At 36.4% G+C, this 26623-nt stretch overlaps 1 protein-coding gene across 2 annotated transcripts in view; it reads right to left on the bottom strand.

Annotated features, from left to right (window-relative positions):
* Positions 1 to 26623, bottom strand: part of MAGI2 (membrane associated guanylate kinase, WW and PDZ domain containing 2) — a 1290578-nt gene that overhangs the window by 469588 nt on the left and 794367 nt on the right. The window lies entirely within an intron of this gene.

Genomic DNA, 26623 nt, shown 5'->3' with positions numbered 1-26623 from the left:
ACTCCTCCACTACTCTTACAACTTGTCCCAAGTACTTCTCAAAAGGTCAAATGGCTAAACTATATGGAAGTTGATATAAATGTACACATGCGTACATTTGTGTATGTTCTCCAAAATATGTAAATCAAATTCCTTATAAAAGCTAATTGCAAAATTTCTACTCACTAGTTAGGTAGATAAGCTCCTCTTTTCTCAGTTTAACCCAAGACATAGTCTATATTGAAAATACTTCTAACATTCCACTAACCCAAGAGCTATGCAGTTTGAAATGTAAAGTTTGTTTTTTGATGATATAAAATTAACTGAAGGTAGAGCTGACAGCAGATTTAACTTGATGTTGACCTTCTACCCCTTGGTAGTACAGCAATATGGCCTTTGTTTCTAGACCAATGGCCAGTACGGTCTGGTAATCTCTTGCTTCTGATAGTGGGGGGAGAGGGTAGAGTTGGTGAAGGAACAGCTTCTCCATGGCACCGATGTCTAAATTGAGATTAGAAAAATGATTAAAATGAAGTAAAGGTTTCAGGGGTGCAGGAGGGGAAAAGCATTCCAGGCAGAGGGAACAAATTTGCAAAAGCCTTCAATCTGGAGGAATAACAGTTCCTTGGAGGAATTAAAAGGAGAACATTGTGGCTGGAGCCAGAACAAGGGGAGCCCTGAGGTTAAAGATAATAAGGAGCCTAATAGGCTTTGTTAAAGATTTGGGTCAGTTTCTAACAAGTAAAAGGAAGCCATTACAGGTTTTAAAAGGCATTTACATTTGTTTTTAAAATAGATTGCCAGGCTTTGTATAATGGATTGGAGGCAGCAAGAGTAAAAGTCCTGAGGCCAATGAGGGGCTGCTGCATGGGTACAAAGATGGTAGCTTTGCTAATGAAAGGTGACGGAGATGAGGACAACAATGCTACCAGTTAGGTTTCAAAGGAGGAAAACAAAAACAGAATAACGTTTAGGTAGGAACTAATTATTAGCCACTTGTGCTCGGAGAACTGTAAGTTTTCTCGTGATGACCTCTCCTTGTTTCTTTTGGGAATAAGCAATATTGGACAGATCTCCTAAATTTGCTTCTGATACTCAACATTTCTTTATGAGATGCTGTGGATTGGCATGCCCATGCTGCAACAGGGACCTGGTTTTCTTGAAACATTACAGAATTCAGAATTCTGTAAGTCTTAATTTGCCAAAAGAATTACCCTTTTTAAAAGTCTTCAGACAGGCAGGCACTGATTGGTAGCCTTGCAGCAGTTTGTTTATATCTTTTGTGAAAGCTTTTACATCTTATTGTAATTATTCATTTAATGTCTTCATAGCCCTAAATTTGGCATCTTAAAAGGAGTCATTTATCATTTAGCTTTGTTTTCCCAGCCTGTAGAACAACATTGGCATGAGGTCAATACTGAGTAAATGATTATTAGGAAACGAATTCTTATACTGAAGGGACACTCACATCTGTAAAGGAAGATGCAGGCTTGGTTATTATTTCTTGACTTTTGTGATGGTGAAGAGATTTGGGAAAATCTACCTACAAGAGCTGTGGCTCTCAAAGTATGAACCCCAGAGCAGCAACAGCAGTGTCACCTGGGAGCCTGTTAGATGTGAAAATTCTCAGGCCCCACCTCCCATCTACTAATCAGAATCTCTGGGCTTGGGTCAAATCTTCAAATCTCATGTTGAAATTTGATCCCTAGTGTTGGAGGTAGAGCCTGGTGGGAGGTGTTTGGGTCATTGGTGTGGATCCCTCATGAATGGCTTGGTGCCCTCCCTGAGGTAATGAGTGAGTTCTCACTTTACTAGTTCAAGTGAGAGCTGGTTGTTTAAAAGAGCCTGGTACCACCTTCTCTCTCCTCTCTCTTTCGTCATGTGATGTGCCTGCTCCCCATTTGCCTTCTTTGATTGGAAACTCCCTGAAGCCCTCACCAGAACCAGATGTTGGTGCCGTGCTTCTTGTACTGTATGCAGAACCATGAGACAAATAAACCTCTTTTCTTTATAAATTACCCAGTGTCGGGTATTTCTTTATAGCAATGCAAAACAGACTAACACACGAATTAAATGAGTTTTACTTTAAATGTCATTCCAGCAAAAGAGGATTCAAGTAACCTATTTTAGGATCTTCTATCATTCCTTTCTCCAAATAATCTTTATTTGGAGAGCTTCAGGAAAACATGGTTGTTTTAGGTATTAAATTTCTGATATTCAAACTTGTCTATGTTAAGAGTTGGCAAACTTTTTCTGTAAAGGTCCAGAAAGTAAATATTTTAGGCTGTTTAGGCCATGTGGTCTCTGTCGTAACTACTCAATTCTGCTGTTGTAGCATGCAAACAGCATGGACAGTACATAAACACATGGGTGTGGTTGTGCTCCTGTAAGATTTTATAGATCCTAGAATTTCAATTTCATATGATTTTTATGTGATACAAACTATTATTCTTCTTTAGATTTTTAAAATTATTTAAAATATAAAATACTTTCTTACCCGGTGGGCTATATAAAAATAGTCAGTGGAGTGGATTTGACCACTCCCTGGTCTATGTAATAATTAATTACCAACACAAAGTTCTCCAGGTATAGATATCTATTCATTAACTGAGCACTTAACATATGCCCAGCAAATAAAAGATAAAAGCTCTTGTCTTTAGGGAGCTTAAGAGTCCAGAGGAGAAAAGAGATTAAAAATTAATCAAACCAATAAGTGAGATAAATAAAGGATATGATCAGAATGCTGTGAGAAAGAGTAATAGAGAGAACTACTTTAGACAGATTGGGTTAGAAAGGCCTATCCAAGGAGGTGCTACTTAAACCAAGATGGAGAACGCAAATGAAAATGAGCCCAACTGAACAGCCTGAAGAGGGTTATAAGCCAAGGAAGAACAAGCATAAAGTCCCAGGGAAAGGAAGAGCTTGGTGTATACAGGGACTGATGAAAGTTAAAGGTAACTGAAGCATTGTGAGTAAGGAGGAAGGGGAAGGGATTTGAGCCTTGAAAGATGACAGGAAGCGGATCATACAGGATCTTGTCAGACAAATCAAGGAATTTGGGAAGGGTTTTATGCAGCAGACACGTATGATTTTATTTATGGTTTTAAAAGGTTCTTCATTCTTGTTACCCTGTGGAAAACAGATCTGAAGGGGACCAAGGGAACAGGAAGATGGTTTGGAGACTGGAGGAGAAGGGGGTGTGTGTGTGTGTGTGTGCGTCTGAGAGCGAGAGAAAGATTCAGAAGCACACAACAGACATCATTAAAACTAAAAGACTTACAGCAGAAACCTCAGTTAAGCAAAATGATTTCCCAAGCTCAAACTGATAATCTCATGATTGCTGGTTTAAGAAAACACTCAACTAGAGAATCTGGGAAGTATTTTAGAGGTTGATATAATAGGATTTGATCTAGACACAGAATAAAATCTTGTAGGAAGAGGACAAAAACACTTCATTCAACATTATTTATTAGCTAAAAAATGATATTCTTCATATGAACACAGAAATGAGATGGAACTTTGAATAGGTAGGTAGACTTCATGAATGAATAAGCTTTGATAGTTTACTTCATTACAGTGAACAGCCAGCCATTCAGCACAGCTCAATAATGACATTACTAGAGAGATCTGTACCAGACAGACTACCCTATTAGCAGATCTGTCTAAATTGATATTGAAAGGACACTTAAAATTGACACTCAGGTTACAACTACTACTCAGTGTGGTAGGTTGGAATGTACTGAACATAATTTTTAAAAAAGGTATATTATTAACATGTGGGACACAAATGCTAATTAGAGTAATGACTTCATTCAGCAATTTCCTTTTTATGAGGCCATTTGAATCAGGCTCTTTTCTCCGTATAAAAGGTCAAGTCCTTACAAATTTAGATGATTACTTCATAGGAATGAATAGTAAATGAAAACAGTACATAGGTCTGGCCTACCATTTCCTTCCAATTACTTTGTGTCACTATTACAAAGATACCAAGATGGGAACATTTAAAATTTTTCTTCCACAGTGGTTCACATGTCTTCACTAATGTCCTCCAACATTCTTATGCTCAGAGAAGAAAGCTAATATCATAATTATAAGTTTCATTTTAAAAAATTGAGTGTTACGGACATGAGTAGAATAGTAGACATTGGAGCTTCTAAATGGTGGGAAGGTGGGGGGAGGGTGAGGGATGAAAAATTACCTATTGAGTATAATGTACACTATTCAGGAGATGGGAACACTTACAGCCCAGAATTTACCACTACACAATATATCCATGTAACAAAACTGCACTTGTACCCCATAAATGTATAAAAATAAAAAATAAATTCAGTGTTGATAAAGAATATCAACTATGGGCCTTTTAGTTGATGTCTTCATGTAGAAATATCAGGAATCCACTTCCATTAAGGTAGATAATTATCCATGTAAGTTGTATGTTAATCAATTGAAACATTGCTTAGAAAAAAAAAACAGTAACCTAAAGCAAATCCTTACACCATTCTCTTACCATTCATTACATGAGCAACCAATAGCCTAAGTATGACTATGAATTTCAAGAAACAATCTCTGTGCTTTGGGCTGGAGGCAGTGTCCCGAAATTCATGAATTACAACTCTTCCGACAAGAGTCCTTGATGGCTCAGGGACTGGAAATGGAATATGAAACTTTTGACCCAAAGGTCATTGGCTCCAATTTGGCTTAAACTGGTAGTGACTAGAAGTTATTATCAATAGACAGCTGTTCAGCAACTGCTACAAAATGAATTGGTGGTTTCGGTGTAATTTCTAAAAGACAGATGTCTGTGTCAAGAACTCATGAATCCTTCATGCCCTAAGGTGGATAGTTTTAGACAGGAGTCAAGACATTGACTAGAAGGAGATATCCCACCACCTTCCATCCTTTACAAATCTCCTTTTTAGATTGGAGTAGCCAAAAGTTTTTGGACAATGAGCAAAAGTGTTTGTTACCTGATAGTTTGTCATTTTTAAAGTGGGGATATATTTATATATAACTATAATATCCCCATATTTATGTTTATGTTTAAATAAAATAAAACAGATCTTAAGGGGAAGTGCTTGGAGAAGATTTTGATAAAATAATTTAGATTCTTGCTACTCAGTGTGATCTACAGAGACCAGTAGCAATAGCATCACCTGGGAACTTATTAGAATTGCAAACTCTCAGGCCCAACCCAGACATGTTGAATCAGAATCTACATTTCAACAAGATCTTCAGCTGATTCACATACACAATGAACTTTGAGGAGTGCAATGTGTCTTGAGGAGACATTGTACAGCTGTTCACAGAACACAATGTGAACTCAATACACATATGTTGATGACAAAAATAAAGATCTGAATACTGATTTTCCATATTTTAATTTCATAATCTAGTATCCCTAGCTGTTTGTATTACTTATTTTGCCACTTATAAAACTGTCTGCTTATTTATTGTCTTAGCATCACTATTGGAATTTAAGCTCTTAGAGGGCAGGGATCTAGTCTGGCATTCTTTTTGAGGGCAATATAGGTTTTATTAATTGGATAAGGGAACTTGAAATTATAAGTCTTCATCACCTTATGCTAAATTGATTCATGCTAAATAATCTGATTCTCATGCAACACTAATTTAAACAGATTGTGTTTACCTGAGAGACCTGAAGAGCTATCATGATGCCTTGGATCATTAACCAGCAATAAATTGCTAAACTACTATTTAATGGTATTGATGGTCAAGTACATGGTGAGAGTGTTTTGTCCACTCTGCTAAACTTGTAACAGCCACAAAATTAAATACTCAGACTAATTTTCAAAATGAGTTTGTGTAGAGCATATTGATATTTAATACATTACATTAAATATAGTCAACATGAGACTGATTAACTGGTATGTATTTAAAATTTGGATTATTTTTGTGTTTGTATAAATGTTTATAGTCACTACCTTCCAAAGGAAAATCTAAAATCCATTAACTTTATGATACTAATAAATTATTTAGCCTGAAGTTCAGCTACTCCTAGGATCTGAGGATTCCATTCTATAAGTAACCAATAAAAGTTCAATAATGTATTGAACATTTTCCCAACACACATCCTATTGTCCTATTCAAATTATCTAAAATAAAGATGTTCATATATTTGGGTACCCAAGGTTTTCATAAGAGGATCTCAAGTCAACTAAATGAGTCAGTTTGGGTAAGTTCCCTAAATTCTCTGAGCTCATATTTCAGTATTTGTGTATGCATGTGTGTGTGTGTGTGTGTGTGTGTGTGTATGTGTGCGTATTTTAAAGAAAATAGCAATACCAACTTTATAAAACTGTTTTGAGCATTTGATAAGATAAATTTGAACACGATTTTTGGTATATGGTATGTCCTTGATGGGTGTTTGTACTACTACTGCTACTTCTAGTACCTCTACTACCACTACTACTATTACTACTCTAAATAGAATTCATACTTACAGTAGAATATTTGCTTTAAGATCATTAGGTTGCACACCAGATTTTAAAATAATTGAACATATAAGATCCACTCTTACGTGGTTCACCAGGTAACATCAAAACATGGTACTCCAAGTTAAAGAAAATTTAAAGAAAGATATACAAGCCTGCAAGTACAATCATCTTTTTTATTAATACTAAAGATTCTAAATTATAGCTTAATCTAATCTTGGCCTTTCTGTAGGCCTGGGAAAATTAAACATTTGATTGTGTTGATTAGAATATTGCCAACAGCTGTGGCCTTCTGTACCCTTTTCCTTAGTAGAAAGGAATGATCCTTTTATTAACAGCTCATCAGTTGTAGTTCCTGATCTCTCCCTCTACCTAGAAGCAGTGTAACTTAAAATTAAGGTCATAACACATGGACTCAAACATGGGTTTAAATCTAGGTTCTGCAACATGGTAGTAGCATAAATCCGAGGATTTTGTAACATCTTTAACACAGGGCTAGTTATACTACCTTCCACATGCACATAGAGTTGTTGTGAAGAGGTTAAGTGAGATGTTGCATACTTTTGTATAGCACTCAACTTTGTGCATAGGACATGGTTAAGTTAACTAATAAATGTTATTATTATTGCCTAGACATGAAGTATTAAACAAAAAAGGGCAGAGTCTCTGCCCAGGGACCATGCTCACTGAATTGTGCAGTAAGTCCTCGCTTACTGTTATTGATAGGTTCTTGGAAACTGCAACTTTAAGTGAAACAACATATAACATAACCAATTTTATCACAGGCTAATTGACATAAATAAGAGTTTAGTTCCTATAGCATATTTCTGGCCACAAAATCATCACCAAGCTTCTAAATAAAGACCCCAAACACTTCTAATATTAAATATTGAAATAAATGTGAGCTATACATACATTTAAGAAAGATTAATAAAAACAAGACAGATAATCATTTACCCAATTTTTGGTGTATCAGTGAGTAATGGCAGTCATAGCGGTGGTGAATTAAATCAAGGAATAAATGTTTACAAAGCAAAAATTGTAAGATGCACCTTCTACCATCATATTGTTTGTTCAAAAACAAACAATAAGAAACATGGTTGGCTCCTTCCCAGGCAGGAAACCAGCGTACCCAGAGAAAACCCATGCAGACCTGGGGAAAACATGCACATTCCACACAGACAGCGGCTAGAGCCTGAAATAGAATTTTTTTTTCACAATGTTATATTGAAACAATGTTGAATGAAACCATGTTATCCCGGGACCTGCTATATTCTCAAAAGACGGTACATTTCAATGGCCTAGGAACAGGAAGCCTATCCTGTCTTAACCTTTTAAGCTTCTTTTTTTCTCAGCTCTGGGATTAGGTTCTCTGGACATCCCTGATTAACATAATACTTTTAACTTGCCCTAGATCATGGTAACCTATTGGCTTCCTAACTCCTTTCAGAGTAAGGAAGGGTCTAGTCCAAACTCCCATTCGAAGCATTACATTTATAGCTGCTTTTCTAGTGTTCATTCAGTCTCTGTTCTTAACACTTCTAATGTTAGAAAGTTTGTTATATAATTAAGCAACCCATTCCATTTCTGGATAGCTCTTAATTATGAGAAACTTATTCCTTTTTTTGAACAGAAATCTTTGTTCCTTGTTACATAAAACTGATGATGCTGGTTTTGGCTTCTGGGACAGAATAGAATAAGTTTAAAGGCTATTCCACATGAGGGACCTGCACATATTTCAAGATTGCTGTCATGTCTTAATGTTCAAAATGTAATGTTGAACAGAAATGAATACAGTACTAGAGACGTTGGTTCTGCCAGAAAACAGTGGAACTATTACTTTCCTCTTTGATTTGGATGTTACCTAATTATTAAGTAAAACTTCAATGTCAATCTTTGGTTAGGTAAAAAAGAATTCACTTCTGGTTGAACTTCCAAGATGGGATTGCTAAGAAAAGTATAATGGCTTTCAAAATTTGTGTCCTTTTACTACTCATGGAGTTTTTAAACCTCAATTTATTTAAGGCAAAGGTTTCTCCTCTCACTTTTTATAAATAGATTGCTAATAACTTTAAACTACTTTTATTAGCAGCCTCATATGCTACAAAAGTGGGGTTCTTCTTTTAGGGGCTCAGTTTGACAAGTACTATCAGTAAGTAAAAATTTGTGGACTTTGAGAAAGAGAAAAGCTGACAGATGAAAGCTGGCCTGGACCTATTATTTAGGTCTTGTGGATAGGAGCGGGCCGGGTACTCACAGCTAGGCTGTCGTGTTCTCCTGTGGAACATCGACAGTTTCACAAAACACCAACTTCAGACAAGGCCATTCTGTGACTGTACTGGATCAAGACAAGAATAAAACCACCCTCTGTTGCAACTTTCCCAACTTCTGCATTCACCTTGCTTCATTCCTTACACCTTCTAGGTAAGAATTATTTAGATACCCTATCATAAATCATCCCTTCTTCCTCACAGCATCCAATCCAGAGAAAAGTCATACTGCCTTGAGCCCGCAAAATCACCTGGTGCAAGGCCAAATCGTAAATCTTCCTACTGAGATGTTGCACCGTGCTCCATGGTGTATGCTCTCCCTCAATTCTTGACAATGAATTAATAAATCCATCTTTTTTCAACAACAGGTGTGTTCCTGGTGATCTTGGCTGAAGAGTGCTAGCATCTTGTTACTAAGGTGACACATAAAATGAAAATACAACCTGGAATTTTATCAAATGCAAACCTTACTATAAATTTCTTATGACCTATAAAACACAGGTATAATAAATCATTATAGAACAATGCCAATTTGGACATTAAATCCCTTAATAGGGACCCATTTTTGTATCTGTTACCATGAACCGAAAATCCTTTTCTGATGGGAATCTTGCTTTTGCCTTAGAGTTTCACCCTTAACTTCTTCTATGCTTTGAATGTTTTTCCCCCTTAAAAGTCACATGTTAAAATTGTAACATCCAAGGTGATAGTGTTAGGAGGTAGAGCCTTTGGGAGGTGATTAGGTTATGAGGGCAGACTCCTTATGATAAGATTAGTGCCTTTACAAAAGAGGACCAAGACAGCTTGTTTGCCTCTTCCACCATGTGAGGGAATAGCTGGAAGGCACTATCTATGACCCAGCAACTGGGCCCTCACTAGACAATAAATCTGCCCTTGATCTTGGACTTTCCAGCCTTCAGAACTTGGAGAAATAAATTCCTATTGTTTATAAGCCACTTGGTTTATAGCATTTTGTTATAGCAGCCCACGTGGACTAAGACAACTTCCTTTTGAGTAGAAGTTAGATAATCTTTTGTTCAGGCATCTGTCCTCTGGCACCTCGATTTTCACAAAAGAATCAATCCTATCCGCTCAGGTGATAAGGCATTTAATACTCCACTTGCTGGCAATAGGGCACCAGTACTTCAGGTACATGTCAGAGAGGTTAATCTTGTACTTAGGATGGCTCAATACATTTCAAAAGCTCAGCCAAGAAAAACAATATCTGAAAAGATTAGAGGAAACATATACAGTCCACATATCCTTCTAGATACTCAAAAATCTTCTCCTGGAATAAATCATATCAATAGAAAACGTAATGCCTGGATCCTATGAATAGATCTTCCAGATAAAAGCTTTTACTCAATGGTACTTTTGCATAATTCCACTGGACAACACTGAGGACATTTTTATTTATTTTTATTTATTTATTTTTTGAGATGGGGTCTCCATCTGGTAGCTGAAGTAAAGTGCAGTGGCGTCATCATAGCTTATTGTGACCTCAAACTCCTGGGCTCAAGTGGCCCTCCCACCTTAGCCTCCCAGTATGCTGGGATTATAGGCATGAGCCACTGCACCCAGCTGGAAGTTTTTAAATAACAGCTTTGTGATCCTTGATACTGTTGTTTTTTACATTATACCATGTTTCCTCCATGCAAACTTATGAGAAAAAACTGTTGCTTTTGAGCCTCTTCGGAACAACCAGTTTTCTTTTACTCATGGACATTGTGAATCTTGTAACTAATCATCCTTTTTTAATGCTTAGTTCCCATAGAAACAAGTTAATGGTTTAGTTCTAGGAATACATAGACTACATATTGCAATTCACAGAACTTGTAAGCATGCATTCAGTGTATCTCTTTGTATTGTTTTTCTTTTAAAATCTATTTTTTTTTTTTGCTTTTTTGTATGGATTCTTGTAAGCCATCTTAAATTAATTTCAGACTGAAATAGGGCAATAACTAAATAAATAAAATGATTACTGAGAACAGAGTTAATGAGTTTGTAGAAACTCAGTTACCAGTCAAAATGCAGGATGCTTACTTATCTTGACTTCATTTAGTAACATCAAGTTCATTTGACTCCACCTTCACTTGTTCACTGTATCTGAACAATGCTTCCTTATATACTATAATTTTTATCATTGACTTACCCAAATGAGTATAGTATGAATCCACTTTGGACCGTTCACTAGGAAGTTGCATTGCTAATTACTTTCAAGAGCTGTTTAAATGGTAGTGGTTAAGTGAAAAAAACTCTTCAAATTTTTTCTGGACTAATGCATATCAATTTTTTTTTGTTTGTGTTTTGTTTTTAGCAATTGCATAATATAAGCTTGTAAGTCTTGAAAATTTTTGATTGTTTTCCTCAAGATCTGCTATCAAGTCAGATGTCTCGCTTTTGCATTATTTTAAGGGATCTTATTGCTTGCTTATTTACTTAAATGTTCCCCTTTACACCTACTTTGCATCTGCATTATATTCCAAGCATGGATAATCTGAGAGCCACATATATTAATATAAATAATACTACTGCATGTCAACCTTAAGAGAAGACAGTTCTGAAGAGACTTTGCTGAGGAAGAACTTTCTAGGCTTTCACTCGACCCTAAAAAGGTAACTTCCCATCTAGCTATTGTGCTTGAAGTGAATTATATGAAAGTTTGAAATGAATTCCAAAGCCAAGTACAAGTGGATTTTACCAGTTTGCATTGTCAAGTGAAACAAAAGCTCAATTTGCTTTGAGAAATTTTATTGGGCAATTTGAGTTAAAGAAAAACAAACCTAAAAAGTATAAATAAAAATAACCATGGGTTTTTTAGGTAGAAATTTATTTTCCTTTTAACCCAGAATGCATGACATGGAAACACATAGCCAGCATGACAGTAAAAGCAACCTTATTAAGAAACTGTAAAGGTTAAAATGAGAAACTGTATAAAGACACCATATAGTGGTATGGTTGACAAAAACGGTTCTGTTGCTGCCATATTATAATTGCTTATTTTAACAATTAAAGGCCTATGATTCATCCCAGCTACAATGAGGTAGACACAAATTACTTGTGTCTGAAACACTGTAGGTGGTCAGGGTTGATCTAGCAGGGGTGCCCTGAGCCAAAGTGGAACACGAAGCAAATATCTATTGGTGGAAGCAAGGTTCAGATGCTGGGCATTGCAAATGCAAGCAACAGATCCAAAGGGTCAGAAACATGCTCAAAGCCAGAGTGATAGGCCCAAAGCTCTAAAATTGAGTAGAGTGGCAGAGCAAGTACAAATTGCCCACACAAGGTCCAGGAGCTCGGGGTAACTGCCCTAAGTATCAGTGGGTGTCTGTGTTTGGCTTTTAAGAGTTGTGGCTAGCATGGAGTGGAGAAAGTTGAGATTGTTTTAAAAACTTTAAAAGGCAAAGGAGGAAAATTCAGAAGTTGGCTGTAAAATTGACTTTAAATGTAACAAATGCCAAAGTGCATTCCAGAATTCAGATTTGTTCTTACATAAAAGGGTAACAACCCAGGTTTTATAAGGTAGCAAAACGTTATACGCATCCATCTGCTAGCAGTCTTACAATTATAATATACTTTGACTACATAAGCATTTTCATAGCTTTATTTTAATGATCACAATATAGTTAATCATTTAAAAGTTTTCAATATTGCTACCCACACTACCCAAATTTTTCTCATCAATAAAAGAAATATGTTTATGGAAAACTGCAAAACGTTCAAGGTCACCTTGGGAATGTGACAAGGGTTGCCTACGGACCTGAATTTCAACAGGAAAACATTAAGGTAAATGTAACTATCCTTCAAATAAATAAATGACTTGGAGACCTCTGTCATTAAAGTGTTACTGGTGGAAGGAAATTTACACTTAAACAACAAAATAAAACCTGGTGTCTTGAAACTTTGTCCCCAAGTCTAACAAAATGATCCAAAGATAAGTTCAATGATTATCGTATTAGAACTGCTAAGTATTAAGCCCCAACAATATTCTAGACACCATTCTGGGGGTGCCATACACACCTATTAATATGTTCAATAGTTCCATGACACAAGCATTTTCACAGACAAGTAAACAAAGACTAAGAGAAATTAGTTATGTTGCTCCAAATCACATGGTTACCAAGTGGCAGAGATAGGATTTGAATACTGGAATAAATCTGAAGTTTTAATTTCACCTACTGCGACACATTGCTTCCTATGGTGTGTATCTGTCCTACCTCAGGAAAATGGAAGGGAGTGGGCCTAGGGGCAGTGGAAGAGATTCCCACAGGAAGGAGAGATGTGGTCCAAGGCCCAAAGTGAAGTCTGACCCCAGCCCTGCACTGACATTTCCATTGGGCTGTGTCTGCTCTGTAAAATTTGTTGGTTATATTTTCTTCCCATTTTTAGTCCTGAATATGTGTTCCCCTTTAACATATCATTGGAAGAAAATGCATTCTGAGATGCTCTCCAGAGAGTAGAGAGAGATTAGTATTGATTCACTGACCCAAAGATAGTCTCATAGGTATTTCCATTTTTGTTAAAAGGAAAAAAATTTTGTAGGGGGCAGACTGTCACACATGCACACAGCAAAGCTAGCTGTCTGTAGAGTGATGGTTAACAGTCACCAAGACTTGTATAAGCACTTGTGAAAGTGCTCCATGGGGCCTCAAGTACCAGCGTGATCTTGAACACACTTTTGAGCTAATCAAGCCTCAGTCCCATATTTGTGAGCCAATACATACATAAATCTGCAAGTCTTCATGCATTTCTCCATTGTGGTTGTCACAGCTCAGCAGGATAGTTTTCTTTATATGCAGAATTTAAAAAGAACTCCAAGTTTTCTACAATCACAGTGATAGGATTTAGGACACATTACCCAAAACTATGGCACCTTGGCATTTGAGAACTACAGAGATAGGAAGATCACTCTCACCTGCTCACCCTTCTACCCTGAAGAAGGTCACAAAACCTAGAAAAGATTTTCTGGCCTTTCCCTGAAGCAAGTCTTAAGACCCTCATTCATGTAAGAGGTACCCTCTTTAGACAGGAGGAAAAGAACAACCTTATCTCTGAAAAGACAGGGCCACAGAAAGGAATCTGAACAAACAGGCTTTGCTAAGTTCCTCCCAGGTTATTACCACTAGATCATACCCCCTTTGTCCAATTGTATTTCTCCACAACTGTCCACTCTTCATCAAACTTAGCATAAAAATACATACGTTTAATTGTTTCTTTGGGTCTTTGTTTCCTTATGAAGGCTTTCATGTTACATAAAACATATTAAATAAATTTGCATGCTTTTCTCCTGTTAATCTGTCTTGGTCAGTTTCATTTACAGATCCAGCCAGTGATTCTAGAAGGTCGAGGAAAACCTTTCCTCCCCTTTCATATAAATAGGCCCAACTGCATACCAAGTTTGGGGGCATTACTAGTGATATAATTAATAGTTTCAATTAAGTGGAAATCTTGAATTTGTTATATAATTATTTTTCTTATATTTTTTATAAAAAGTTCCTTGCTTTAGAGATGGTATCAACTTTCAGTTGCATATATCTACAGATCTTAGCTATGTTTAACTGACAGCTATTAATTATCTAATAAGTGTCCTCTTTTTAAACATAAAAGTCAAAGCAAAAACTTTCTATCTAAACATTCCTTGTAGTTGTTTACATAATACAGTATAACAGGTTTATCTAAATCATCACTTTATGTAATTTGGGCCTGAAATAAGGCACTGGAATCTACTAGGTTGAATCATGAAATTGTCATTTTTACACATAATAAATGATTAAATATCAGAAATTTCATATGAGTTATATACAAACATATATAAAATGAATGACTTTGGCTACAAATCAGTTTGTGTACATGAAGCTGCAATGAGAAATGTGATAATATTATGAATTGTTATGAAATTAAAATATTGTAAAACTAAAATAGCCAAAAACAATTAAAAACACCACTATAGCAAAGATGATAAAATTATTTCTGAAGGCTTACTGTTTAGATTTAGGAACTGAGTTTATATTACCTATTTATGTTGCTACCTGCTGATAAAAGCGCAGCACATCATTACTTATAGGATGTTAAAAGGAAAAAAGCTTACCATTATCACCTTTGAGAAAGTCAGTAAACATTTTTCATGGATGTATTTTAGTCAATGACTATTCTTAGATACAGCATTTTATGGTACTTTGGCTGAAATATATTTATCTAAACACACATTTCTACCTGCATGTTTCTATTGCATTATTACATATTTTTTACAACCTCTACCTCTACTCTCACCACTAACCACTAGTGGGTGGGCAGAAGCCTCAATATACTAAGAGCACATAATAATGCAAAATGTTTTAGGAAGAGTATTGCAATAAAATCTGTAAAGCTATTACCATGTTTTAAAAAGAATATCTAGTAACTAAAGGCTTAAATTCAAAATATGTTAGCATATCTGGAAAGCTCTTCAATCATCATAATGCCTTACATTTGCTTAGCACTTTATATTTTTCCAAAAAGTTTTTAGATATATTAAATAGCTTAATTATGCCTCACAGGAAACCACTGCAAAAGGCAGGGAAGATAATAATATTGTCACATGAAATGTAGAGAAACTGAATCTCAGTGGGACTGAAAGACTCATGGGAGGGCAGTATATGGTTAGGGGCATAATTAGGCAGGACATAGATATAGGTCTTTAAATACCTTGCCCAAGGCCATGTGCACTTTGCTGACAAACTTGACCCACGGGTCACCAAAGATGTCCTGGGCTGGGAGGTGTGGGAAGTTGGCACCAACATGGACTGATATTTCATGGCTTTGGCTCTGGATTCCTCAACTTACTTAGGCCCATTGCTTTCCATTATCCTGAAGTTGTGACAGCAACCCTTGAATGTTTGACTGGAAGCTTGTAATTGTATAAAGATGCAGACTAAGATAGGAGCACCTGTGGGGCTGAGGCGAGTGTAAGAGGCAATGACTTCTATTTGTAACTGAGAAGCTACATGGAGAATAGCCCTGGGGATGAGGTGTCTACAGCCAATGCTACGGAGAACAAGCAGACTATTTGTGCTCACTGTAGTCTAAATACCCTTACATATTCCCATTTCCATGCTTCTCTCAAATCATTCCCACTACAGAAACACACTCCCTTCTCCTTCCTGTCTGAAATGCCATCCTTCCTCTGTTGGGAATTCACCACTTAAAGAATTGTGGAGTTGGAAGATGGTCTAGTCCAGAACTCTTATTTAACAGCTGAAGAAACTGAGGCTGTAGGATTTTTTAAAAAATTTCAGAGTATTACAGGGGCACAAACGCTTTGGTTATATAAATTGCCTTTGCACTGCCAAGTCAGAGCTACAAGCGTGCCCATCCCCCAGACAGCATGCACCACATCCATTAGGTGTGAATTTACCCATCCCTTCCTTCTCCCCTCCCACTTGCCTGACACTCTATGAATGTTAGTAATATTTCCCATATTGCATGTAAGTATTGCTCGATTAGTACCAATTTAATGGTGAGTACATGTGGTGTTTGTTTTTCCATTCTTGTGATACTTCACTTAGAAGAAAGGGCTCCAGCTCCATCCAGGGTAATACAATAGGTAGTTCACCATTTTTTATGGCTGAGTAGTACTCCATGTTATACATATACCACATTTTATTAATCCACTCATGTATTGATGGGCACTTGGGTTGTTTCCACATCTTTGCAACTGTGAATTGGGCTGCTATAAACATTCGAGTGCAGATATCTTTTTTATAGACATGAACAGAAACTTTTCAAATCACCAATAAACATATGAAAAAATGCTCAACATCTCTAATCATCAAGGAAATGCAAATCAAAACCATAATGAGATATCACTTAACTTCAGTGAGAATGGCTTGTATCAAAAAATCCCAAAACAGCAAATGGTGTGGATGTGGAGAGATAGGAACACTCATACACTGCTGGTGGGAGTACAAATTAGTACAACCTCTATGGAAGGTAGTATGGAGATACCTCAAAAAACTAAAAGTAGACCTACTATTTGATCCAGAAATCCCACTACTGGGTATGTACCCAAAGGAAAAAAAATAGGCTATAGGATTTTGATTTGCCCAAGTATACTGAAAGGAAGATTTTGGTCTCCTAATTCAGCGATGTGTGTTTTACCCTTTGTACTGAATTCCCAATTTGTGCATTCATCTTTCCTTTTACAATTAGTTATATCTCTCTATATACTGTATATATCTTGCCAAAACAAGAAGATTGCAAGTTTCCCAAAGAAGCTACCTTTCACATTATTGTATTCTTCTCCCAGAACCTGACACAGTTTTCTGCTCATAACATGGTGAGTTAAAATGCTAGCTAATGGCTCTTTCTTCCAAAGCAATTTTAGAAGGAAAGAATTTCTTGGATATACCCTCCCCCACCTCAACTTAGAACTATTCCCTAGTCTTTTGTGTCTCTGGCCCTGTAGCCAACTGACTGTGCTATGAATCACACATGGAGGATTTACCTACTCTGCCACCAAGCTTGCCCCACCACCATGAAACCATACATGAGTGTTGGATTCTAAAAACTTGAGCTAAAACTATGTCACTACTAAGAAACACTTTCTAGAAAGTCAGTGCTAGCCATTTGGATATGAACAAAAGTTTCCTAGTGACAGTACTACATGGAAAAAGTAAGAATAAAAGTTTTTCTTTTTCTCTTCTTAAAAATTATTCATCCATCCCAGAGATGATTTTAGTGTCATCAGAAGCACATTTGTTGCTTGTTGTTTATTTATGTAAGAAAAGGATTTCAAACATACAGCTCCAATGTCATCTCCTCCATGAAGTCTCATCCTGGCAACTCCAGGCGGTCTCTACTGATCTTCTTTAGTATATTATTAAAACTCTTCATTTTTTCATAGTTTATTGTGTATGTGACTAAATTTTACTACTTAAATATAAATTCTTTGAGGGTTCTATTCTTATTTATCTGATTATGCCCTACAAGATCATGGTACATAGTAAATTCTTAATATATATCAGTTGAATATGAATAAATATTTAATTATTAGAGTCTGCCATTATTTGATATTATGAAATTGGCATGAAATAAATGACTCCATTTTTTTGCCCTTAACGCATTTATGTATTCCCATTTAAGGCCAACCAGAGTGAACACAAAAAGAGATAAACATTAATTTAAAAATAAACATGGGTCTTCTGCGAGCTAAGTGTGCCAAATCAGCATATAAGACATCACTTGATTCGTTGTGATCAAATTCCATAGTAGCAAGAAAGGACAGAAAGTATAGAGGTTTATTTTAAATTCAGGTATTTCTTTACTATTGCTTAGAATGACAACATCTGTCCTAAAAATCATAATTTCTAAATTTCAAAAAAAGAAGAATGACCCTTAAGCCTCACTTTTGAAGTTATTCTTAAAATAATGTGCTTTTAGCAAACACGAGGCAGTGAAAATGGTTACTTTTGACTCTGCAAGGTGTTAGTAACATTGAAATCAACCTAAAGCTCTATTCCTGGAGGCCAAAATGTAGGCTCTGATAATTTACAACACTTCTTCATCCTTCAGTTCCTCGGCTGCCTTTTTGAGTCCTTATTATCACCTAAGAGGTCATATGATAAAATGACATTCTCACAAGTGTGACAGTAATTGTAATAGTCCCAGCTGTGACTTGGTCTCAATAACTGTTCAGTGGGGCCATGTGAGGGTGATCATATGGTGCTTTTGCAGCTATTCTAACAATGGATCCTCTGAGACACTATTCTCTGCAAAGCCTTATAATCAACACACCAGGAAGACTTTAAAGTACCATTCATTTAATAATCAAGGTCATGTGCAGGGTGCTGCTATAGAGTCACTTAAATATACATGATACTTATTTTAAATTCCACAGACCCAATTCCATTTTTGCATCTTAACAAAATATTCAGTGTTTTCTGGTAATAGAGAGAAGGCTTCTGTAAGTATCCCCAAGTTATTACAGGGAATATTTGCATGATTGCAGCTCTACTTCTAGGAGCTTGCAATTTGAATTTTTTTTTTTTAAAAAGTCCAAAACCAAAAACAAAAGAAAAATAATGGTGTAGTCTAGGAGAAAAACATTGCCTTCAGGGTTTTTTTTTTTTTTATTGGTAAAGATTTATAGGTATATTTAGGATTCTCTTTTCTCCACCTCTTGGTTGACTTATTTATTAGAGAGTTTGTTATCTGACTAATTTGAAACCACGAAAATTCAAATTTAACAAATTTTTAACAAATTCTCCACACTTCAGGAAGAAATAAGAAAAAAGAATGGGGTCAGTAATAGGTATATAACTCAGAAAAGATTAGTTTGTTAGTAGTAATATTTCCTGTACTGCTATGGGGCTTACTTAAAACAGTTAGTGATTGTGTAAATTTGATATTTACAATGATGAATTGTCAAAGGGTATGTACTATTTGGTCTGAGATTAAATAATTTCTCCCTGTTGATGCTCATTAGTATTAAGGTCAGCTTAAACTTGTCCTGCCTACAGAGAATGTGCTAAGTAGAAAAAGTACCTGAGAATCAGAGTGCTGGTTTGAAGTCCTATATTCTCCTTTCACTGAGATTTTATTGTAATTCATCTTTCTGTGCCCCAATTTCTTCATCTCTACAACAACGTGACTTTATACTCATTGTCACATCCTGGCTTAAGAAGTGTTTAATTAAAAAAAAAAACTGGTATGGATAATCAATACATGTTTTATGCACACACACATGTGTATAGAAGTCTGTGTATTTTTTCTTTTGCCACCTACAGTTACACCCGAGAAATTTCAGCAATACTGAAAAACAATCTTACAAGAAGTCAATTTATCAAAAAGATACCTGCACTCATATGTTTACTGCAGCACTATTCACAATAGCAAATACGTGGAATCAACCTAAGTCTCAATTAATGGGTGATTAGATAAATAAAATGTGAATACTATTCAGCCATAAAAAGAATGAAATCATATCTTTTGCAGCAACATGGATGGAATTGGGGTTCATTATCTTAAGTGAAACAAGCCAGACACAGAAAGTCAAATATTGCATGTTCTCACTCATAAGTAGGTGCTAAAAAATGTGTATATGTGGACACCAAGAGTGGAATTATAGACGAGGCAACTTGGAAGGGAGAGGAGGTGGGAGGAGGATGGATGATGAGAAATTACTTAGTGGGTAAAATGTCTATTATCTGGGCGATGTATACCCTAAAGCCCAGACTTGAGCGCTACACAATCTATGCATGTAACCAAATTACACTTGTACCCCATACAGTTATCCAAAGAAAAACAAAACCAGAAAACAATCTTACAAGGAAAAAAATGAAAAAAGTAAAAAGAATGCGTAGGGGCTAAACTAGACAAATAAAGAAAGGACAAGTAAAGACATCTACATGAGGATTTGTAGATTAAAGATATATTCAGGCCGGGCGCGGTGGCTCACGCCTGTAATCCTAGCACTCTGGAAGGCCGAGGCGGGTGGATCACTCGAGGTCAGGAGTTCGAGATCAGCCTGAGCAAGAGCAAGGCCCTGTCTCTACTAAAAATAGAAAGAAATTATCTGGCCAACTAAAATATATATATAAAAAAAAAATTAGCCGGGCATGGTGGCTCATGCCTGTAGTCCCAGCTACTCGGGAGGCTGAGGCAGTAGGATCGCTTAAGCCCAGGAGTTTGAGGTTGCTGTGAGCTAGGCTGACGCCATGGCACTCACTCTAGCCCAGGCAACAAAGCGAGACTCTGTCTCAAAAAAAAAAAAAAAAAAAAAAAGAAAGATACATTCAGCAAGGGCATGGAGCTTGAAGAATGACAAAAGAAACTTAGATGTCCCATTCCCTAAATAAAGCAGAGATAAGGGAACTCTGAGTGTGAAAAAGTTGAAGTTTAGAAAAAACATCCTGGAGAGAGAGAAAGGAAAATGAAGATTAACATTAATAATTAAACTTAGGATGGAGTATTTTGTATAGAAATATTGAAGTCAGCAAACAGATTTAGATGGGGTTAGGAATATACAACCATTTTCAAAATGGTGAGTCTGAAATGACAGCAGAATATTCATGCACAGATGTCCAACTGACATTTGGACAGTTGGGACTGAAGTTCAAAAGAGAGGTGAGAGTTACAGATTGGTTTGGGGGCATATTCTTGAGGTGATAATTGAAATCATGAAAGTTAATAGAGTTTCCAAGAGAGAATGAATAAAATGACATAGAAAATTGCCAAATTTGATGTGGCAAAATACAATCATTGGAATACTTAAATGATCATGTTCTAAAATAATTTGAGACTTAAGTGTTAATCTAGATATTTTTTAACTACAAAGTTGTGAGAGTGTGAAAAATATGCACACAATTCTTTTATAGTTTCAAAAGAATGGTGTTATATGAACTAAAACCTTATTCTTATGAGAGCATCAACAATAATATACAACCAGAAATTCTTCCTGGGCTTCAGATCTAGGTTTGAATTTGTGTTCTTCTGTTTCATAGTCAGCCTTTTGTCTGCTATCTGAAAGCATGTTCTTAACTATTGCACAATCATCCTGCTCCTTATATAGCTGAATTATCTGCTAAGAGCACCAGGAATTGTTATCTAGGATAATAAGACAGAAGGTTGATCAAGGATAACATACAGTCTTTGTAGTAGGTGGAGCTGAGGCCTAGCTCAGGACGAAGATCTTGGATTTATAAAAGTGTTAAGTTGCATCAACCTGGAGCTTTCTTGGGCATTAAACACTCAGTTGTCCAAGGGAAAGGGAAAGATGGCAAATTCCCAAGGTTGGAGATATTGGGCAGGTGCGGCAGAAAAATAGAGGAGCAAGGTTGAGACAGGGATTCATAGAGGTGAAGCAAAAGACTCACAGAGCACCAGTGATACATATAAAATTTTAGAGTAGTTAAATGAACACCAAAGTGTCAGTATTAATATAAAGAAAAAGAGACAAGAAGCAGACACACTAGGAAGATATTGTAATCAAGAGCTGGAGGTATCTGAGAATGGTAAAAGAAGGTGTGGTAGGAGTGAGCTCATGAGGGAGATGAGCTAATGTTTGGACTTTTGAAGTTCTAGCAAGTACAAGATTCTGGGCAGGTGAGTGGGTGGCTTACATGGAAAAGAGCTTAGTAACTGTGAGACTAGGTTATTTGTTGGGCCGCTTACATGAATGAATATCACAGGTTACTATGAAGGAAGACTATATAATTCAGGCTCCAAAGTCTTCAATAACAAAGGCAGATGACTGTAAAAGAAGGGTGACTGGCTTGAGGGGGAAGATTGTTTAAAAATTTTCATTTTTTAATACTTATCACTGCTATACTGTTTGTTCATTTATACTGATTTAAGTTCCTATCTGCTATTATTTTCCTTCAGCATGAAGAATTTCCTTTAACATTTCTTGTAGTCCACGTCTGCTGGCAACAAATTCTCTCAGCTGTTTGGAAAAGTCTTTATTTCACCTTCATGTTTTAGCTGTATTTTCTTTGTATATAGAATGCAAAGTTGACATTTTTTCTTCAGAATTTTAAAGATGTCATTTCACATTCTTCCATTTGCATAATTTCTGATGCAAAGTCTGTGGTTTCTTTTCTTTCTCTTTTTTTTTTATTTCAGTAGATTTAGGGAGCACATGTTGAATTCTGTTACATGTATATATTGTATAGCAGTGAAGTCTGAGCTTTTAGTGTACCCAAATAGTGTACACTGTACCCCATAGGTACTTTTTCATCCCTCATCCCCTCCCACCTTCCCCTCTTCTGAGTCTCCAATGTCCATTATAACACTCTGTATGTCCTTGGGTAGCCATAGCTTAGCTCTACTTATAAGTGAGAACATGTGGCAGTTATTTTTCTGTTCCTAAGTTAGTTTACTTAGGATAATGGCCTCCAGTTCCACCTAAGTTGCTGCAAAAGACATTAATTCATTCTTTCTTATGGCTGAGTAGAACTCTATGGTAAATACACACACACACACACCCCCCCCCCCCCCACATTTTCTTAATCCACTTATCAGTTGATAGCACTTAGGTTGATTCTGTATCTTTGAGATTGTGAACTATGTTGCAACAAATATACGAGTGCAGGGTATCTTTTTGATATAATGATTTCCTTTGGGTAGATACCAAGCAGTGGGATTGCATGCTCAAATGGTAGGTGTACTTGTAGTTCTTCGAGAAATTGAGAAGGGAAGATTTTACATCAAGGTGGAAGACTAATGCCTAGAAGAGGCATTGAGGATGCAGAAGATCAGCTCCTCTTTCTTCTGGCCTCAGGGTTGTGGGGTTTGAGACAACAAGCAGATTCCCCTTGGAATGAATGAAGAAATAGCAGCATCCTCACTGTATGAATTATTAATAAGAAACAAATATTTTGGGGAGGAAAGGGAAAGGTTGCAGGGGATAGTATAAAGTAGGAGGGAAGTAGCCTTAGAAGAGTAAGGGCATGAAAGTATGAGTGAAGTAGGAGAGAGAAGAATGTGAGTGGGGTAGGATTTGGGAATGATGGTAGGAGACCCATAGAGAGGAGAGGCATGCTGTCTCAAATACATTAACATGGTCATTAGGCTCAGGACACAATTGCTGCTTTTTCTGGGCAGTGGTAATAGCTGTGATGAAGTTTGTGAAAGATTCCCAAAAGCTCAATTAGGGTAAATGCCTCAGTGGGGTTCACAGAAGGGAAATAAGAGACCCAGGTTAGGCAGTGGCAGTGATGTACATAAAGATATTCTAAGAATATCACATAGACATCTTGCATTTTTCCTAATATTAAAAAAGCCACCAATCACTATCAGAACATTATGTAAAAGGAGTGTGTTAACTTTACGTTCCTCCTTTCTTTGCTCTTTATTCCTGACATTATGTGTCTTTCTGCAGCAGACTCAGTGTGGCACAGATGTCCCATACACTGTAGTGAAAAGGAAATGGTTTCCTTAGCAACAATAACCACACAAAAGCCAACAGAATTTTCTTTGCGCCTCATGTGACGTTTTAGCGGTTTAAGGAATCCAAACAGTAGGAAAGAATAATAAACATCTGATTGGAACTTATCGCAGTGGAGACATGTAGAATGAATGTGAAAAGGCATCTGCTATTTATAAACAGTTGACGGAGTGATTTGAAATGACCTGAACTTTAGCATCACGAATCATTCTTTTTCTCAGTGAAACAGGTAAAATCGTACTACATCTAGTTAAGTGGAGTGAAAACTATTCCTTCAAGACACTTTCACTGTCACTGAGACCTGATAATCATAAGTAAGTTTTTGAACCATTACAAGATAATGTCCCAGGCAATAATGGGATGTGTGCTAGGCAGAGAGAGCTATTGGAGAGAGATTTTTGTTGTTGAAAGAGAACCTCCATGAATTTATTGTTCCAAATCACATCCCCCAGAAGGGATTCTTGGAATTTATGTATCTTATAGGCTTCTGCCTGCAAGTTTTTGCTTTACAGTTTCCTATTATAGCAGTTCTAAAGTGAAGTTTGAAGTCATTCTAATTACATATGAAAATACATCCACTTCCCCTCCCCTCCATCTCTCTCTCTCTCTCTCTCGTGAGTTCTCTTTTCTTTTTTTTAATGAATGGTCATTTTATTAGAATTTCTTGCCAGAAAGTCCACCTGCTGACAATATGGTAGTAGTGGTATTAAGAGTGTGGGAAGGAAAAAGAGAATTTGCAAATATGTGCAATTATTATAAATTGGTAGGAATGTTTAAAAGGTCTCTATTAAGGTTTTAATGTCCTGCTGAGACACCCTAGCAAGATGACAGGGTACTACAGAACAGGTTTTGTAATTTGACAGAGGAAAAATTCAAAGATGATTGCTAAACATGGAAGACAATTACCAGCTTAGGGGAGATTTCATTTGGGCTGCTGAAAGGACTGTTGCCCAGAGACCACAGGGACTCTGTTCAAAGCTCAAAGGCCACATGGGGCAGCATGCTCCTTCCTGGGCCTGGCCACTGTGATGATTAGTAGAGTCTCTTGAAGCATTTGGCCATTAGGTTTATGATGCAAAGCAACATTGATTCTAGGATTAAAAGTTTTGGGAAACTAGGAGCATGAAAAAAAGATAGACTAGAGCCACTCAAGAGAGTCAGGAAATGAGCCAGAGCTGAGGTCCCAGATAAAAATTAACTCAGTGCCATATGACCTCAGTCATCCACTGTCTTGTTGTAAATCCCCAGGCAGATGACTTTCCTCAGAGGCAATTCTAAGAACTATGATAAATTCGGCTGGTCTAAGTAGTAGGTGCCCTTTCAAAGGCAAAATACTCATATTCTTTTCCATTTCACAGCTTTCAAATCAAAATACCCAAAGCCTACGTCAAGTTTCATCTCCACAGGTGCAGAGTATGAAAAGAGTATACAGTGACCAAGATTATGGTAAAAATATTAAGCAAGAATATATTAAAATAAATCCATATTATCTTATCACAAATACAGTGTTTGAGGCTGGAAACAAGTCTAAGAAGTCTACAAGACCCTTTCAAGCTCTATTTAATGTGAGGCCTAAATTAAATGTAAGTAGGTCAAAGTAATATTTGAACAGGTAGTTTTGCTTTTCTTTAATTGGTAACAACTATATAAAACAGACCGTGATCAATTTGTATGATGAAAGGGAAACTGAAATTTTTCAGATTTTGTAAGTATGGGAGACACATCAACTCTAAAAAATCACAACCAAAATGCTGTGCCACAACAAGGTTAGTCGGGCAGGACAGGATAACTGCAGAAGAATGCTGCACATTGGCCTTGTAATCTGACTTGGTATTCTAGGGAGTGAGACTAGGCTCATGGAGACATCTTTGCTTTTATTCTGCCCAGTGTTGTAATATTGCAGGCATTAATTCAATTTAATCTGTGGTCTTAGATCAACCCGGAAGTCAACACCTCTTATTTCACCTATACTAAAATATAATAAAAAATTCTGGATCAAATTACATTGCAACTAAATGCTTGGAAATTTTTGTGGTGATGCCAGGAATCTTCATTCTGCCCTATGATCTACTTATTTATCAATGTTAATGCTGATGAAGTTTCAGTGTAGCAAAAGAAAGTTGGATAATTTTTGAAGTTCTTTGCGAGTAAATTTATTGCTTTTTGTTTGCAATGTGATTTTTAATATAAGAAATTAGGAATCATAGCCTTCATTGTCACCTAAAGCCTCAGTTATTTCCCCATTATAAGTGTGATTAGGAAGTAACCTTAAAATATGTTACCTTCTGTCTATACAATCTTAAACATTCAATTAAATCAGTGAAACCACATGGGTTCTACCGTCATTCAGCTTTGAATCCCAAGTATAATACTAATATTTACCCCAGGTCAAGTTATTTCATCCTTTTGCTTCTGTCTTTCAACTATAAAATGGTTATGGTAATAATTAACTTGCAGAATTGGTATAATTACTAAATTTTAAAAATTAATATACATAAGCTGTCTAAAAATATCTGGCCCATACCAACCACTTAGCAACTGTTCATCTGGGTTATTTCTAAATATTTGAGGTTTTTTATATTGATCATTAAAACACATAAAGTAAAAAATTAAGACATTTGCTTTTCATTCAGTTTTCTTGTCAGAAATATAGCCTAACTTTGGCCTTACTTCAGAAATTTCTCAGATTTTCTCCATTTTTCAGCTCATGTGACTAATAATCTACTCTGTTACAGTCCTGCAAGACTCCTAGTGACAGAGAAGCACCATTTAGTACTTTCCAAATTTAAATTATGCAAAGTGGAAAATAACAAATTTATTTCTTCATTCAGTCATAGAACATCTAGAAAGCAGATGATTGTCCTAAAACAGCAATGGCTCTCGCATCCCAGGCTGCCACATACTAGCTCTGTGGTGGGGAGATCATTAAACCTCTCTGAGACTCAGTTTTGTCATCTGTAAAATGAGGATAATGCTTGGGCTAGGCACAGTGGAGAACA

The sequence above is a fragment of the Eulemur rufifrons genome, chromosome 29 (assembly GCF_041146395.1).
Source record: "Eulemur rufifrons isolate Redbay chromosome 29, OSU_ERuf_1, whole genome shotgun sequence".
NCBI classification, from domain to species: Eukaryota; Metazoa; Chordata; class Mammalia; order Primates; family Lemuridae; genus Eulemur; species Eulemur rufifrons.
The sequence above is the reverse complement of the archived record's forward strand: the minus strand, read 5'-3'. Positions and strand labels throughout refer to the sequence as shown.